We start from the raw sequence: 17,096 nt of genomic DNA, 5'->3' as shown, positions 1-17,096 counted from the left end.
TCCCCTCTCCTACCCCGAGTAAACCGAAATTTCTTGACATTTCTATTACGTCTAAATTTTCAATCATATGAATTTGAATTCAATTTCAATTAAAAATATATTATTGTATTTTTCATGTTGAATTTTCACGTGTATCGTTTTATTTCGCATAGAATTAAAAAAATATGGATTCTTTACATCTTGTAGCAAGGAGGTGGTAGAGTCGGGGAATCGAAAGATTCGCGAAAAATTAAATTGGGGAGAGGTACGTGATTGTAATTTGTAATTGTAATTGGAAGTTCACATGACTATCACCAGAAAATCGAAAAATTTTGAATAGTGCTTATGAAGTTGTTTATAATAAAGGGTAATGTCATTGATGAAGAGACAAATTCGCACGATTTTTTGACAGGATCCGCTTTTCCTTTCGTTCATTCTTTCCTTTCCTATGTTTCCCGTCCTTTTTCTATTCAATTAGCATGTTCACTCTCTCAGGCTGCTATAATCATAACGGATTGATGACAAGTAAGCTGGAATTGCAGGGGGCAACTCCCAGAATTTCCTGGTTATCGTGTTCCACGTCTTGAGTGAATGCGATAATGATATATTTTTAGCCCCTAGTTTGGGGTAGACGAATGGATAACGGATTACGTAAATTTGATGGGGAGTTGGTTTTGGGGCTGGAGGTCATTCGCTTGATTGGATTGGATAAAAAATTGGAGAATTGTGGGAGCGGGAGAAACTATTAATTTTCAGGGCCGAAACATCAAAACAGCAAATCTAATCTTCCGGATTAAATACTGAGAACTTTCACCGATAACAATTACTTTCGAATCTCACAAATTCTAGTAAGTAATCAGCTTTAAAAAAAAAATTGTTAATTGGTGTTCTCATTATCCATCGCTTCTATCAATTTATTGATTATTCAATTTAAATTCGGAGAATTTAAGTTCGACATTCTGTAGAAATCTCGATATCTTAAACAATAAAAATTTCCACGTGAATAACCCTGAAATTTTCTATAACTCCCGATTTTTTCTGAAGAATTGTTGACCGTGTAGAAACGAGACTGAATATTCCTCACGTTGTCTACGATAATACCGATGCTCATCATAAAAAAAGACCCAATATTTTCCGGAATGCCGATATTCGCAAAAAAAATGATAATGCCCGATAAGAATGGATATGATCTACTGAACAGCAATGGCAACGCGAAATGCGTTGCATGATTCCCATGAGTCTGATATTGGAATTTCTAGCTTCGACCACTACCATCAGCGTTTTTGGTGGTTGTAGGATGCATCCACGATTCCCATCGACTTTACCACAATTTCCGATAATTGCACCCACGTAGAGGATCAATATGGGATTTATTCTGAACAGTACAACATTACCCGGAGTTTATCAAACCCATAAAGAATTTATTTGTCGATGTCGAGCGGCGCTCTCCGCTGATTGGAAAATATCGCGGATGTGCGATGCTCGTGATATCAAACAGCAGAGCTATTCTTTGGTGTTTACAGAGTCATAGATTTTATTATTATTTCATTAGCCACGATGCATTAGCTATCGATCGTGGTGGTCAATGCCCATTACACCGAGTTCGAAGGGCATTTTGATGAATTGAATATTGTTTATCGGTAATTAACGTCGTGGACAATTAGTGGTTGTGAGTAGAAATCTCAGATATTTAATTATGAATTTATCAATTGATTGATCAATTTGATGACAAATTTATGACTAAAATCTCCACTTAAAAGGCCATTGGCTTCCACATTTTTATGTTTCATGAATGACCGCTGGTCAATCGACTTGCAAAATACACAATTCAACTGATTCAACACCACGAGCATTTTGAAAATGCAATGGGGTCCAGCAACTCGCGAATGCACTCGCCTAAAGTGGCCACTTGGACTTCAATTTACGGAATAATATCGAATTTATTCCCTTCGATTTGAATTACCAAGTATAATGTCTCCATTTTACTTCGCCTGGAGATTGATTCGACGAGGACAGGACAAATAAATGGAAGAATGAATTGGCCTTGAAAGAGACAGGATTATTTCCCCTTTCCTTTTAATCTAGAAAAATGTTGGACGAACAGATGAGGAGTACAATGCCTCTCCCTCAGTGGTGGTGAATCCGTGTTAGAGGATCTTGGCAGTCTTTTTCCTCCAGGAGATAAAGTAGTTTGAAGCCATTATTGGTTATGTACTTTAATGCCCGAAGAATTGGAGAGACCTGACATTCAAGAAACGTTTAGGTTCGATATGAGCGTTTAGAATATTTAATGAGCTGAATCCACTCATAAAACGTTGACAACTGTCAATCGTCTGGTAATTTCTCTGCAAACTCCTCGTGCAGACTGAAATTCATGGATTTTCATGCTCGGAGAGTATAATGTGGTGTGAATCAAGTGGAATAGTCAATGTGCGTATATCTTGAGGAGAGTTACGAGATCCCAGGTTTAACGATGATTGAAAATCTATTCACTCGAGAGGGCTGAAATCGCGCTTTGCACTTTGGGGCCAATGAAACTTTACAGCTCCACGTCCTCGACACTAAAGTAATTCAGTGTAATCGAGCGTCCAGTTTAATTGAATTGAATCTTTACATCTGTACATGTCCAACCGTTTGACAACTTCCCTGCGCTGTAACTTCCAAAGGTTGAAATTAATTTTGAAGAATTTATATTATTTTTAAAATATATTAAAAATGTATATTTTTATATTATATAAAATTTCTTTTGCCATGCCATATATAAATATCATTATATATCATTATTATATTGCCGCGCAAAGCGAAAATTGGTAAATCCCGGGGATTTGAATTTTTTTTTCAGGAATATTGAGGCGCCCTCGGTTGAATGCGTTGATTCTCCAGTGATGCTTTGATCGATTTGAGTTACAGATAATTATGAACCTGAAATTAATGTCTTTGTTGACGAAAAAAGGGCTATTTTTCTCGGGAAGATGATATCACTCGCCTTGGATTTTCACAATGGATGGGAATTGCGGAGAACTGGTGGCCGGAAAATGCCCCCAAGAGCAGTATTCCAACAATTCACCGATAAATTCACCGCCCAGTCTTTTCTTACTGTGGCTCCATAGAAATTTAATGTTTTGATTCAATTAACTTTGGAAAACATATTTCCGTTTGTCACCTGACGAAGAGCTTCAGCAGGAAGTTAAATCACTGTCAACGCAATTTATTGGATTCACATGTAGAGCGAAATTGAAAAATATTTATGTTAACGCTTAAAAATTCCCTGGGAACCCAATTTTTTAAATTAGCCAGGAATTTTTTTTACTCAACGCACACATATTGAAGAATTTTTGAAATCATTTTAGTGTAACTAATCCACAGGGAGTGTGAAATACGTGGACACCTGTAGCTCATCAGAGCGCTTAATTCCCTTTGAAGAGAGAAATTTTATTGGCAGTAATATTTGGCGATGAATATTCATCTCCACTGGTCATAACGGCAATTGCTCTGACAATTTATGAATTTAGGAGGATGCAAATGGTGACCACTCAATTAAAATTGCCACTAACTGACTCTTCGCTATTGCTTCTCGGAAATAATATAATTAATGACTGCGAGCTTGAATTGAATTGATTTCAGCACTAACTTACGCAATTACAGAGAGTGACGATGTGATCTCCATTCGGGTTTGTTTATTCAATAACGATAAAAATTTATAACGCAACAAAAGCTGTCCCATAAACCCCATAATTCTCACGAACATGACAACTCTATTTCATGAATATTAAAGCTTCCCGAAGAAAAATAAAATTAACTGTATATGGAATAACCAAATAAATTAAACTGTAACTCGTTTTTAGGGGAGAAGATTCATCTTTCTTCTTGAAATTACCATTTGTTCCGAGGAAATTATGAATATTTCCTGTACAAATGTAAACTCAATGAAATTCACTGGAGCTCTCATTTTAATTTCAACAAATTAGTGTACGCGGAAAAAAATATTTCGATGCTGTGACATACGGCGGCATTAAAAAAATTACATCCCTCTGCCGAGATTGTTATTTTCCTCATTAATAAGAGCATGAAGAGGCTCGTATTTATAAACCATTTGTTCACGGTACGTTGAGCATTTTCACCGTTCTGGGGCTGATTTTCCGGTCGCACACGCGCTACTGCTCTGGCGTATTACAGTTTACAGTTAACCCTAGACTCGTTTTATCACACTAACATGACCATTACCGCATTTTTTTCTACCCCCTCATCCCTCCACAATGGAAATTTGATTGGTGACATTATCGATGGGGATGGACGGGGGAATTGAACATAAAATTTATTACTTTCCATATCCTTCTGATTTTTACAGAATCAATTTAAAACTTGACATTGCAACTCTCCCATTGGATTCACAACGGTTGAACGAGTATTAATGCTCCAATGGAGACGTTAACTGCATTTGGAATGATAACAAAAGAGCACCCAGAGGCAACAGTATCTCCACCCACTGAAATTGTTGCAATTGAATTTCTTCTATCCGCATTATCATTGGTGAATAATTGGAGAGATAATTCAATTGGAGGAATGTACACGAGACAGAAGAAAAAAAACGTCTTGCACGTATTCCAAGGACTCGTTCTAAATTCCAAATTAACTTATCTCGAGAGGGCTGTACCACACCATCATAGAAGTACTCGGGTTCGGGTTGCTGGATAAAACCAGAGGTGTAGAGACAGAGGAATAGAGTACCGAGTGTATTTAAAGATGTACGAAGAAAGGAGAGGAATTCTCTTGACTTGGTACCGACGCCCAGAGTTACGCGAATTTGTCGTGACGCAAGTCGAGAGAACTCCCTGGGATTTTTTTTTGTTGTAATAATGTGATGACTACTTAATGATTCAATGAATAAGTGGCAACGATCGTACAGTCCAATTTTCCGTAACCACGTTGGACTAATTTCTGGTGTATAGTGTTCCAGTGTTGAGTGCCATTATTCGAGAGGGGATTGTTATCACAGCATGGATTATCACTGATTGTGCGAAATTGGGGGTTTAATGAATATTTAATTGTGATTGACACTGGGGTAAAAGCGTGGTGCGCGCGTAAAATAGGGGAATTTGAGTAATTGCGAGGGTGCGCGCGTCGCGGTCCGACTGAAACGGAGTCGCACCACTAACTGAAAGGTGCTCCCGTGCCGCACCATAGCACCCCTTGCCGACCACCTTCACAACACTTCGTGTCCTCTAGTTGGCGCCATCTTCTACACCAAAATTATGTCACAGCTGCCCAGAATCAACCGATTATTATGGGCCCGTCTCGCGGCCTTGTTTTTTCTCGCACCGCACTTGTTGCGTAATATACTATCCACACACTTTCGAAATTACACTTCATTTCAAGTGGAATATATTGATATTTGCAACAACGATTTGTTCATTTTTTTTTAATGAGACAGGAGATGTATTTGTTTTACGACAATTATTTTTTACTGTCACGTTATATCATTTATGATGTAAATATATTTGTTAATAATTATGGGATAGGTAGGTGTCATATTATACCGTTTTTTGTGCGTGCGTAGAATTATACTTTATTTCAAGAGGAAATAATTGAAAAAATTTGTATTGTTAATAACGACTCGACGGTTATAAAATATTACCTCAAAAAATTATAACGAAAGAATTGTAATGGAGGAAATTATTGTTCCGAAGTATTATAAAAAAGATGACAGCTCAACAGGTAACAAAAAAATCCACAAATTCCTGGTTTATTCTCCTTATGTGAACATAAACGGTTCATGCCTTGTCCCCCATTTCACCTACTCATCATCCGCGAGTTTACGGGTGGACAAAAGTTTATGGATCTCGTAGTAGGAGCAGTTACAAGATTATTCAACAGCTCTACCATTTATTTTTTTTTTCCTGCTCATTCTGGGGAATAAAAAGGGAATGTTGGGCACGTTTGTGGAGTTTTCGGTTCTGCGAACGTTAATCCTACTTAGGGTGAAGTTGGTTAGATTTTTATGAGTCGCTGATGGCTGTTTAGAGAGTACGTGGATGCAAGTACATCCGCATTTAAAATTGTTAAATGAATAAGCAGAGCTCCATTCAATTATTGAAAGACAGAAAATGGGCAAGCGAATTAAATGATGATAATCGAAAACCTGTTGCTAATCACCTGTTGTCAACGAACGTTAGAATCGAATTAATCCCCAGACGAATTCACATCATCAATGTTGCAGTGGAGTTTTATTTTGCTTTATGATTTGAGAATTTTTCAGCTTAAAGATTGACCCGCCTTGAAGGTGCACTCTAACAAATTGAAAAATCAAAGTTATTTGTTTAACCAATTTTCTCCCCATCGCTGAAACAACCCCTATCAACTTATTTTCTCTCCCCTATCTGGTAGAGCCTATCGCCACAGGCACATAAGAGCGAAAAACTCAGCGATTTATCGTGTTACAACGAAAACACCACCAGCCGTCGAATATTTCACCACTCAACTTAAGAACATTCCACCACTTTTCCACGATCCCGACTCCAAATCCCAGTTGTATAAGCCTAGTCCGATTACCTGAGAAAAGAAAATAAATACACTCGGAGGTTGAGTAACTTAATTTGCAATTCGCGCTTTAGGAGATCAGCGCATGAAACCGAGTGGCTCTTGACTTTTTTTTTGCTGGATTTTCTATCTGCCTGAACAAAAAAGGAGATGAGACTAGAAGAGCGGATAAAAGTTGGAGTCCCATGGATATTATCTCAAAGAGTTTCACATGGACTAGGTAAATCCCACGTTTATCAAGGAAAAAGTCCCTTACGATTTTTCGGCACTAACAAGTCCCGACAATGGAGGAATCCTTAGAGAAAATCCATTAATTGAAAATTAATTATATCATAAGAAATAAAATTAAGTAATAGTTTCGTAAGATTTTTCTTAAGATTTTACTCCGAAATGACGGAAACAATGCGTAATTTTGATTGAATATTTTTCTGCGTGCAAACGTAGAGGTAAATTTACCCACGGAATCTCTGCGCTCCATCCATTACCGGTAAATGACCGAGCGACACAATGGGATTACCCGCAAACAGGGGATCCTGATACTTTGTTAAAAAAAAAAAGTAAGGAAAATGAGTGTGAGCCGATTATGCAGTGTTCATATCTCCGGTAGTGACTCAGCGCATGATGAAACATGATTTCCCGAGTTTCTCGTTAAAATTATAACGCGTTATTTATGGTAACCAGGATTTCTTTTTCCCCACTGAGTAGCTGTCTCTCTTCGGATTCTCCTATTTCACTCGGAGGAGAAGGAAATGGAGAAGTGCTACGACTGCCCCAGGCACTGGTTCAATACCATCATCTAGCCTCTTTATATTCAAAAGCTCACTATCGAATTGCCTGGACCGTTTTTACGTTTACTCAGTCTTTTTATAATACCCAGCTAAACAATATCCCCGGTTGGCCGAGTAAACGAGGAGGCAGCTACACTGGCCAATCGATCCACGATCCAATAAATATTCATGAAAATGTGCGGAATAAAAAATAGAAATGGCGTTTTTTAATCTCTCGATCGAAATACCGGTTGCAGCGAAATATTTCATATCTTATAAATAAATATTTGGAGCAGAATATAGAAGTACTTGGGCATTTTTGCGTTCTCATGCATTGGAGAGAGATTCACCTCCATGAATTTTCAACCGGGGAAAAATGGTAAATTACAAATGGAGGATCACGATTATTTCCTTTTTTGAAAGAATCTAGATACAGCGAAAAGTGTCTACCATTTTTTGACGCATGTGATAATCATTTTTCAGAAATAATTAAAAGATGTATTTACATAATTCAGTTTTTCCAGATGATGATTATAGGCGAGCCAAGCGTGCCCCAAATGTTAATGCTACAAATTTCTAAATGCGTGAATTTTTATTCTACGCTTTTTAGCAACCACTCGAATCTTCATTTGATCCTCTTTCTCGTTTCTACGCCATTTTATGTAGATTTGAAGCATGAGAATATCCTACCAGTTATCTACTTTCTCGAGGGATTTTCCGGTGTGACTTTGAACGACAATACGAGCGGAAAATAAAGAGGCAGAGAATGACTGCCTATGGATATTTGAATAAGTGTTTCGACGCTTCTATCCTCGTTCTTTCATCCTGATATCAGGAAGCCAGTGGACTTCGATTGATGCTGGAGTCAAAGGGAGGGAAAAAAAGCGGCTTGAGAGGATGAAAAAATGGGGTTGAAAAGTGGGTAAGGATTCCTGCAGATAGGGCCACTCATAGAGAGGGTTTTGCGGCATGACTTTTTTTTTCGAACGCGAAACATCGATTTTTTTCCCTTCGTTTTTGATACACCGTAATCCTCTTTTTTTAATCCTCACTGTCATCCCTTCTCAGTGTTCTTGTCAAGTGTTATTAACCGGGGGTTCCCCTGACAGAGGCATTTTACAGTAGAATCCCGTTATAGCCGTTCTCGTTATAGTCGCATTTGTCATCAATTATTGTTTTCTCGAATTTTTCGGTTTTCCGACTCCACATGGAGAGAAAAATTCAATAAAAATTAAGTGCCTGTTCCGTAATCTGTCAGTCGAAATAGTTACGCACTGTTTCACTGAATGTTCCGTATCTTTTCCGGAAGTTCAGTTGAAAAGTGCGTAACTGTTTCGTCATTTTTACTGAATACTGTTTTGATTTCCCATTTTAACAATCCAGTGTTTAGTCCGGTGAGGATCAAATTCCGGGAGAAATGAAGCCCAAAAATAAATTTCGTGTGCGAATCTGCTATGAGAAAAATTCACTTTACAGTCGCAGCTAGTGCGTGGTGGGGGGTAGTTGGATATAGGAAAATTCTCCCAATTCGCTTCCCCTACCGCCCCATCTGCGCGACTATAACGTGAGTCTACTGTATACCGAAAAACTTTTTCATTACATCGAACGGTTGTGTAATGCCGTATATATATTATATAGATCGCAGGAAATGGGCGGGGCTGAAAGCCAGGAGTGAATGCATTTTTAATCCTGCTAGTCATGGAGAAAATTCAATTAGCGTCTCTTCTCTCGCGTTTGATGGATAAAAGGAATTATGAAGATGAGGAATTTATTTAATTGCGGTCGTGATACTTCGAGTCGATTGGCGGATGTGTAGTATTTTATTATCGATTTTTTCTGTCGTTTTTTTTTCCATCAACTCTTTATATCGCATATTTGCGTCAAAGTTTGATATTACGTGCCGTAGGGTGCACCGATAAATAAGTTGTATCGTTAGTATGGGGTAGAGAACAAAAAATATCGCTTTTTATTGGGAAATTGCTATTACCCGTCGGTTTTTTTATCATACCATCGATATAAAAAACGCGATGATCTCATTATTTCATGTGAGATTTTCAGGGGCGGATAGGGAGCGATAGGGATGTAACTGCATGGTTAAAAATTTCATGAAATTTAATTCACAAAGTCATCCGAATTCGATTTAAATTAAGAACGTACACGAAATTTCGAATTTGTTTTGAAAATTCAAGATATCGGATTTGTAATGTTAAATGTGAAAATAGAAAATCAAAAGCAATTGAATTTAATTTAATCAGTTGGAAATGTGGAATTGTTTAAATTACACTAAATTATATATGGTTTTTCAGTGTCACGTGGAATTAAATATTGATAATTGCTAGAATAATTGAATTTATTTTATTAGATAAATTTCAAGAGTAATTTTCCAACAGCCATTTGTGAAAGAAATTTGAAAAAGTGGGTGATGCTTTCCTCACGTTGTCAAGACAATTTTCGCCAAATTGTAATAACTTGGATAGGACAAGCAGTGAAGGATGAATAACATAGAGACATGATGAAAAAACTGGATAAAACCATATTCAACTGCTGTCTCTCTCGTCATTTTTTAATTCCGAAAATGCTGTGCTTTCGCACTAGCCAGACCGACCGAGATATTCAGGTCACGATTATACACTCGGAGCTAAATTCTCGCCTTTTTCATATGCCCACCCCAACCCGTTCATCTTCATATTTGTTCTCATGTTTTTTTTTTCCCTTTTCATGCCCGTTTCTCGCTCTGTTTATGTCACCGAGTATTTAACTTTTGTGTCACTGTTAATTCGAAAAGTTGTTCAGCTTACGTGAGTGTGTATGCATCAAGTACGTCACATATTTCCATCAGTATCACTATTGATTTACTCCCGAATGAATGAAAACTCGTGGAAATAAAAATGCTGAGAACAAACCGTGGGAAAAGTGAAAGGGATTTTTTTTTTTCTCTCAAAGAGATAAATTGCAGAGAGAGATGATCCCTTTTTGCTCGGGACCAGACAACGGAGAAACAATATTAAACGGCAAGAGGTAGACGTGTGGTTCAGACCAATTAACCAGTTTGTTTTCAGCAGAACTTCTTTCTCTGCGGAACCGGAAAAAAAGTACAGACTTTTTAGCTCGCGGGGGAACGAAAAACAACGATAAGGAATGAAAACGTAAAAACAAGATGTAAAAACCAAACGAGGATTACCTATAGTTGTCGACTACAGCATGCGACTACCAACTTCTCTAATTAGTTGAGACCCACGAGAACTCTTTCACTTCATCACTCTGTTACTCATAAATGTTTTCCCGTTTGGGGTACATGAATTTAGTCATCCGCAAAGGTGTTCCAGTGGTTAAATCGTACGGAGTTGACGGTGAATCTCTGCTGGAGACATCAAAGACTTTTTGATAGTCCGCTAGTCGAGCTCTGAATTCGTTTCACTCATGAAATGAAGATGATCCTAGAAAATTAATGATTACGAGTTTTGGAAGAGGGGATGAAGAACGAGTTGATAAAGTCTCTGGGTTGCCTTTTCTTGTAAACATTCTGTTATCGTTTGCTCTCTACCTTCGGGGTGATGATAATACGCGCAGTTCCTCTCAACCAGCAGTCCCTTCGGCACATTATCAGGGGAATCCCGAGATGTGATGATGTACCGACAGTTAGAACACCTCTGTCGACTCCCTACTGTATCGACGATCGTAAACTGATGGTTTTTTGAATGAATTTTGAGAAATGGAAGAAATGGAATGGAAAATTGCAGTGGTCATTTGCATCCTGAGGATCACAACTTGTGATGAGAAGATATTGTTGTTTATATAATTACCAATTTGAATATTTTTAAACATTTTTCTAATTGTGGCTGCTCGACAGGCGAAGAGCGTTAATGAAGAAATTCCAGGGATAAATGGTACAAATTTTTATATTATTTATCTCGTGGTAAAAAATGCCCGGCGACAGCTGCTCTTCGAGTGTCGTTTCAAGTGATTTTTTCTTCATTTTTTGCCAGTTACGGATTTTACGTTCAAAGTAACATAAAAAGGAATGGCATGACTAGCAGGCGGACGGAGATGTGCTTTTTCCCAGTCGCCTGTAATCAACTTAATTACTGTGCGCGTGGTGCAATTGAAGATATCGTCGGGTGTAGGAAAAATATGGAAGAACGTTGGGTGCGGATTATTGTACTCTTGGAAAGTTTTTGGAATTCTAGGTACGTAAGTTGCCAATTTTTGCGATGTTGAATTGAATTTGAAGGGAAATCTATCGTGAAATTTCTGATTTATGGAGAAAATTCGATGAAAATGGGAGTTTTCATATTGAAGATGGCTAAGCGCTTTTCGTAGTTTCGGTTATTTTATATTCTCTGGATATGAAATTGAGTTTTGGTAAAATTCCAAACTTGGGGTTTGAATGAATCTTTGAAGTTTAGATAGGAATTCTATAAAAGGTTTACGGCAGAAATTGGAGAACCCCAAGAAATGAATTTTCAAAAAAAAAAATCACTCATTTGTGGCTAGTAAGATTTTATACCGCTGTGCTAATCGTTCCCGAATTTAATTTAATTTTATTTTTCCAAGAAGTTTTCAGTTGCAGTACCTCAAAACCTTCGAAATTATCAACTCTGGTGTTTTTCATAATGAGAAAAATTGAGAAGATGTGGTGAAACGAGTTTACGAGAGTTTATACCTCTTTAACCGCGTCGCAGGTTTTTTCGAATGTAGACGAAAAAGTTTCATTGTTACAAAATATTAAATCTTTTTACTTTGAAGAATTTCTCACTCGTATTTCATTTCATTCGCCCCGACTAAGAGAAATAGTGGATAAAATGCAGTTGAGTGTATCATGTGTGTCACTTTTATGATGCTCACGTGTATGAGGTGTCGAGATTTTTTTCTCTATTTACTCTTTGTTTGAAGGGAAAAAAAATAGATGCATGTCAATGAGCAATTGACTGAGGGTTGTTTACTCGAGCACATGAAGTAAACTGGAAAAATTAATCGAATTAGTTCTGAATCTGAAATAGGTGACTAAAAATAAATCAATAAATCCGTATTTAAAATTTAAACATTAAAAAATGCACATGGGGGTGTAAGTGAACATACAATTAATTGAGTCACATTTGCGTATGTAATTGGAGAAAAAAAAATATGAAAATTATCAAAAATCTCGATGTTTCGCGATGTGAATATTGATTAGAGGGCTTTACCTCGAAAAACCTTGGTGAAAAAATATAACTCGATTTGCACCGCAAAAAGGGTCGCATTATCGCATCCACCCCGATCCTATTTATTTATAGTGAGAAGGGGATTTGTCGCTTGGCTTTCTGCACTTTTTCCCGAGCTTTCCGTATTTTTTCCACCGCTTTAATCTGCATGAGAATTTTATTAAAACATAAATATTACCCGACGTGAAAAATGGGGGATTTTGTGAATATTTCACAGAGGTCAACTGCTCGTGAATAGTTTACTCAATGTTGATATTTTATTGTTATTTATTCTGAAAATGATGAATCATTGCTGATGGAGATTTTAATCCCAGGACGATCAAAGACTTGAAGTATTTCACCCTTTTACGGTATTATTAATAGAAGATCTACTCAGGATTCTCTTATCGAGGGGTGACATCCAGCGAGAGTCATGCAAGATTGATACAATAAAATGTTTCAAAGGTACAATCTTTTGCTCATTTCGCCTCTATGGTCCCATCGCTTTGTCTTGTTCAACAGGAAAATACAAGTTTCACTCAGTCTGAATGTGTGAATCACTGAGCCGTGTATTTCTCAGCTTTTCTCTACTATATTCCTTCATTTTCCACCCCCTTTTTCTCCCTTTTCCGCGCCTTTTTCTTCCCTTGGGGGCTGCTATTCTCAATCAGAATGCACACGTGAGAATAATAGCAGCGTAAAGAGTGAGAGTGATCAAAGTTATTTTTTTATATTTGTCAGATTTTCAAGGGCCTCGAGAGCTGATGGGAGAAGTGATTTTGACTTTGAAGTTGATTTCTACTCGAAATACTTTCAGCCCTCAAGCCAGATGTTCGTGGATAATTTTGATAGGCTGTGATAACGCCTTCTTGTCACTTCCTCATGCCGAAGCTCCGGGCATAATTGTTTGACTTTATGGTTTTGTTATAATACTGTTATAATAATAAATTGTAATAATTGTATATACATAATTCATTAATCATTTTGTTGTATTCAGGTTTATTGAGCAAAATCTCAAAAATCCATTGAATTGCAATGTAATTTTTAATTTTTGAAAAATGTCTTTTGAAATTTTGAAATTAATCTGATACTAGAGTTTTTTTTCTAACAAGGATATTGCAGTTCAATTGAAATTTGTGGTATTTCCAATCGCAATTATCCACGTATAGTGTTGAAAATGAATTATCTACGACTTCAATCGCCATTAATTATTGAAACACGCTGATTATTCTGCGATCAATTATTCCGTAATTAAAATCGTTAATTAAATAATCGCGTTTCTATCCGTCGAATGCACGACCAAATTCACGTCGATGATGCATCCTACATGGAGAGAATTATTTAAATGAATATAAAAATTCACAGTGCGAAATTTTGCGAAAATTCTGAACTACAGTAGACTCCCGTTATAATTATTTTTGACTGGCAAATTCCAATACGAGCAAAATTTATTTTTCCGCTTCGCTTGGCGCGCCTAAAAGGTAACTTTCCCGCACATTGCGAAGAAAAATATTGTTCGCCACTCGTGCAGAAAGTTGTTTTTGGCATGTGGATTTATGCCACTCACCTTTGGCCCGTGCACTTTTCCGCACTTGTTACGAAATATACTATTATCTGGGAATGAGTCAAATAATAAGTGCAAAATAAATTTCATTGGAATGAATAATTTTCATTATTAGTCCTATACTATTTTTAATTGTTACTTAATAATTTCCCTTTACCATTTATTGAAAATTGAATTCTATTCGATGCTGAATTTGAAAAAATCACTTATAATTCAAGATGAAAATAGCAATTTCCTTGAATTTATTTTCAAAAACGACTGAGAAAACTCATAAAATTATAAATCGAGAGGACTTTGCGACTGAAATTTCAGGAGATTCTAAACAGTGTATGCTGATGGCGAATAATTCAAAATCCGCGTGAAGCATCAAAGTATCCCATTGACTCTATGACACCACATGATTGACGGGCATTTGAATTTGCCGAAATGATGTACAATGGTAACCACAGACTGTTAGGAATTTTCCCGTTATTCCCAGAATATCGGATGCCCATTGGTTTATTGCGACACGTGAGGCGCTTCGATTTGATCGGCCAAAAGGGCCTCCGATATTCGCTGTAAATCGGTGGCGATCATCCCTCACATATCAGTAACAACCAGCATCGAAATGAATGTTCCACCAGCCGCATTGTGCCCATTGGAAATCCCCGAACGTGTCCGATCATTTGAAATCCAACGATTCGCGGTTATAGAACCATAGGATTCTCAGTTGAGTATTAACTCGCCGGAAATTAATAAGCGATCCTTCAACATCCGGATTCTCAGGGTGTGATAAAGTGGAATATGAGTGAGTGTCCACCATCTAGGCCATGTTTGAACTATCTTTGTCCAGTTGGATTTTATCAGTCCCTTTTTCCTACCAATGCCACTCTTGATTAATGTCGCGCGCTATTAAACATTTTGCCGTTTTGTTCTGTCGCCTGTTGTTGACCCCATTACACGCGACATTCTCACTAAATATTTTTGAGAGCTCATATTTTATTGAAGCGACAGGACCTCAATGTCGCTGGCCAACGAAACGATAGCTGTGTGCTCACATAGAATAAAAAAATTTTTATGTTAGAAAGAGATGGATAAATTTCTATTAAAATTGAATGCCATGAAAAATAAAATTGATTCTCGTATTCGAATTTGCTATGAAAAAATTAAGTTTACGGTGGCAGCGAGCGGGGTGGGGGTAGTGGCACTTAGTAAAAATAAGAACATTTTCGAATTAATTCAATAATGTCTGTTGTGAAAATAATTCGAAGTGGCAATTATCTTTACCCTTTTTAAATTATCTAATTAATAGTAAATTCCTGGAATTTATCCTTTCCCTTTTTTTACAATATTGTTTTCTTTTTTTTTTGCATGATTTAATTTTTTATTTGGCTGTCTATGATACAATGTTCCTGGAATATAAATCTGAAAATGTGTCAATTTTCTGGAGCATTTTTGGTAGCAGTAGGTGAAAACTCGCGGAGTGAAACGTTCAATTACAAAAGAAATGGCTCGGCTATGCAAGAAAGAAGTTTGAGCTAAAAATAAAAGGGAAAAATCTCGGACAATACGGCTTTGTTCGAGGAACAGAGGCTGAATGTTTTCTCAAATGACGGAATCTGCTGAAAGTGGATGCTGATAAAAATGTGTAAAACTTCACCTCCGACGTGTGATAGAGCTCATGTATCGAAAATTTTTGAAGTCATAAATCATACGTGTGTGGATCATCGAAGTTGTGGGGGGAATACCTGAGGTGCTGTTGCAAGTTCCACTTGTTGAGATTCAAGTCACCACAGGAGGTAGAGAAAAGCGGGTGAAACTGTGGGAGAGGCTTGAGGGTTCGGAGGGCATTTATAACCGAGAATTCCAACCATCAGAGGGTTGTTCACGAACACCAGTGGCTGCATGCCAAGTTGCAAGCAAAGGGAGGGCAGGATATACGTGTGGTCACTTATTATTGTTGCAATTGTGGAATCAGGGACGTTGGAGAGCCAAGGCCATGGCCAGATAGCCCACACTGAAAAACTCAACGATTTTTCACACTGACAGAAAATATATATTTCAAGATTGATATTCTTGCCAGAAGAAAATATCTTTCTGTAATATCTTTCTGCGGATTCTCACGTTTTTCCTTCACCGAGAGAAATATTTAATAACATTTATCGCAATTTTTTGTTCTTATGCACCAATTTTTTATCGGAAACTAGAGTAAAATTTAATTGTTATCATCATTATGTCATTTTTATTTCAATTTTAGTGAAAATTCTTAGATAGCTACATATATACAAGATACTAGGGTAAATATTATTAAAGATTTTTATCCGTGGTTCGGGTAGTCATTATCTACCTCCTCTACAATGAGAAAAAAAATTCTAGTAATTGAATTTACCCGGAACAAGTAAGTGGATAGGAAAGTGAGAAGTTTATATTGAAATGTGTGGATTTTCTTGTCGTCAGTCAATTTATTCGACGAAGGAAATTATTATTCTCAGTCTAAAGTCCGAAGCTTGTCCAAGTGTAAATATTATAGTTGAATTGAACAATTGGAGAGGATTGTTCAGTTCTGAAAACAGAGTGGTGTTGGTTTCACCTTTTAGAATACTACGGCTTTAGCGGTATTTTCTCGTTGAATTCTCTAGAATCGAGTTTGGAAAGTTTCCTGGGATTTATGATTATGAAATGTTGGAAGAGGAATTTTGGGAATTTGGGAATTGAGTTGTTTATTGAGATACATCGCGTCAAGGGTTTTAATATTTAAAGGTTTTTTTCGGCAAGTTTCTTTTTTCACACGAGTGAACAATTTTCTTTCAATTCTTCTCGTCCGCCGAATTTTCTCGGAATATCACCGATAAAACATCGATAGAAATTCTCTTTTATTTAATCCTCCAGTCCGTCTTATTGAAAAAGAGGAAAACCCAGTGGAATCGAGTGCAGAACTTTTCAATCACTTGAAAATAATTTTACAACCAAGCCCAGTATTGATTATTGGAATATAATGTGCGGTTTCATGTGAAAATGCATATCAGGAGTATAATCGATATTTCATCGGATCTTTTGAATGAATAAAATTACCTTCATCGAGGAAAGTAG

At 37.0% G+C, this 17,096-nt stretch overlaps 1 protein-coding gene across 6 annotated transcripts in view; it reads right to left on the bottom strand.

The window, feature by feature from the left end:
• Positions 1-17,096, bottom strand: part of Syt7 (Synaptotagmin 7) — an 89,576-nt gene that overhangs the window by 29,900 nt on the left and 42,580 nt on the right. For 2 of the 6 annotated variants that reach the window (XM_011301234.1, XM_011301236.1), the window contains exon 1: positions 4,884-5,101. The exons of the other annotated variants lie outside the window; for them this stretch is intronic. The gene's annotated coding sequence lies outside the window, so the exon portion shown is untranslated. Of the gene's footprint in view, positions 1-4,883; positions 5,102-17,096 lie in introns of those variants that run through there. 6 annotated transcript variants of the gene reach the window in all.

This window comes from Fopius arisanus, unplaced genomic scaffold (assembly GCF_000806365.1).
Source record: "Fopius arisanus strain USDA-PBARC FA_bdor unplaced genomic scaffold, ASM80636v1 scaffold00021, whole genome shotgun sequence".
NCBI lineage: Eukaryota > Metazoa > Arthropoda > Insecta > Hymenoptera > Braconidae > Fopius > Fopius arisanus.
Note: the sequence above shows the minus strand (reverse complement) of the source record. Positions and strands in the feature narration are given on the sequence as shown.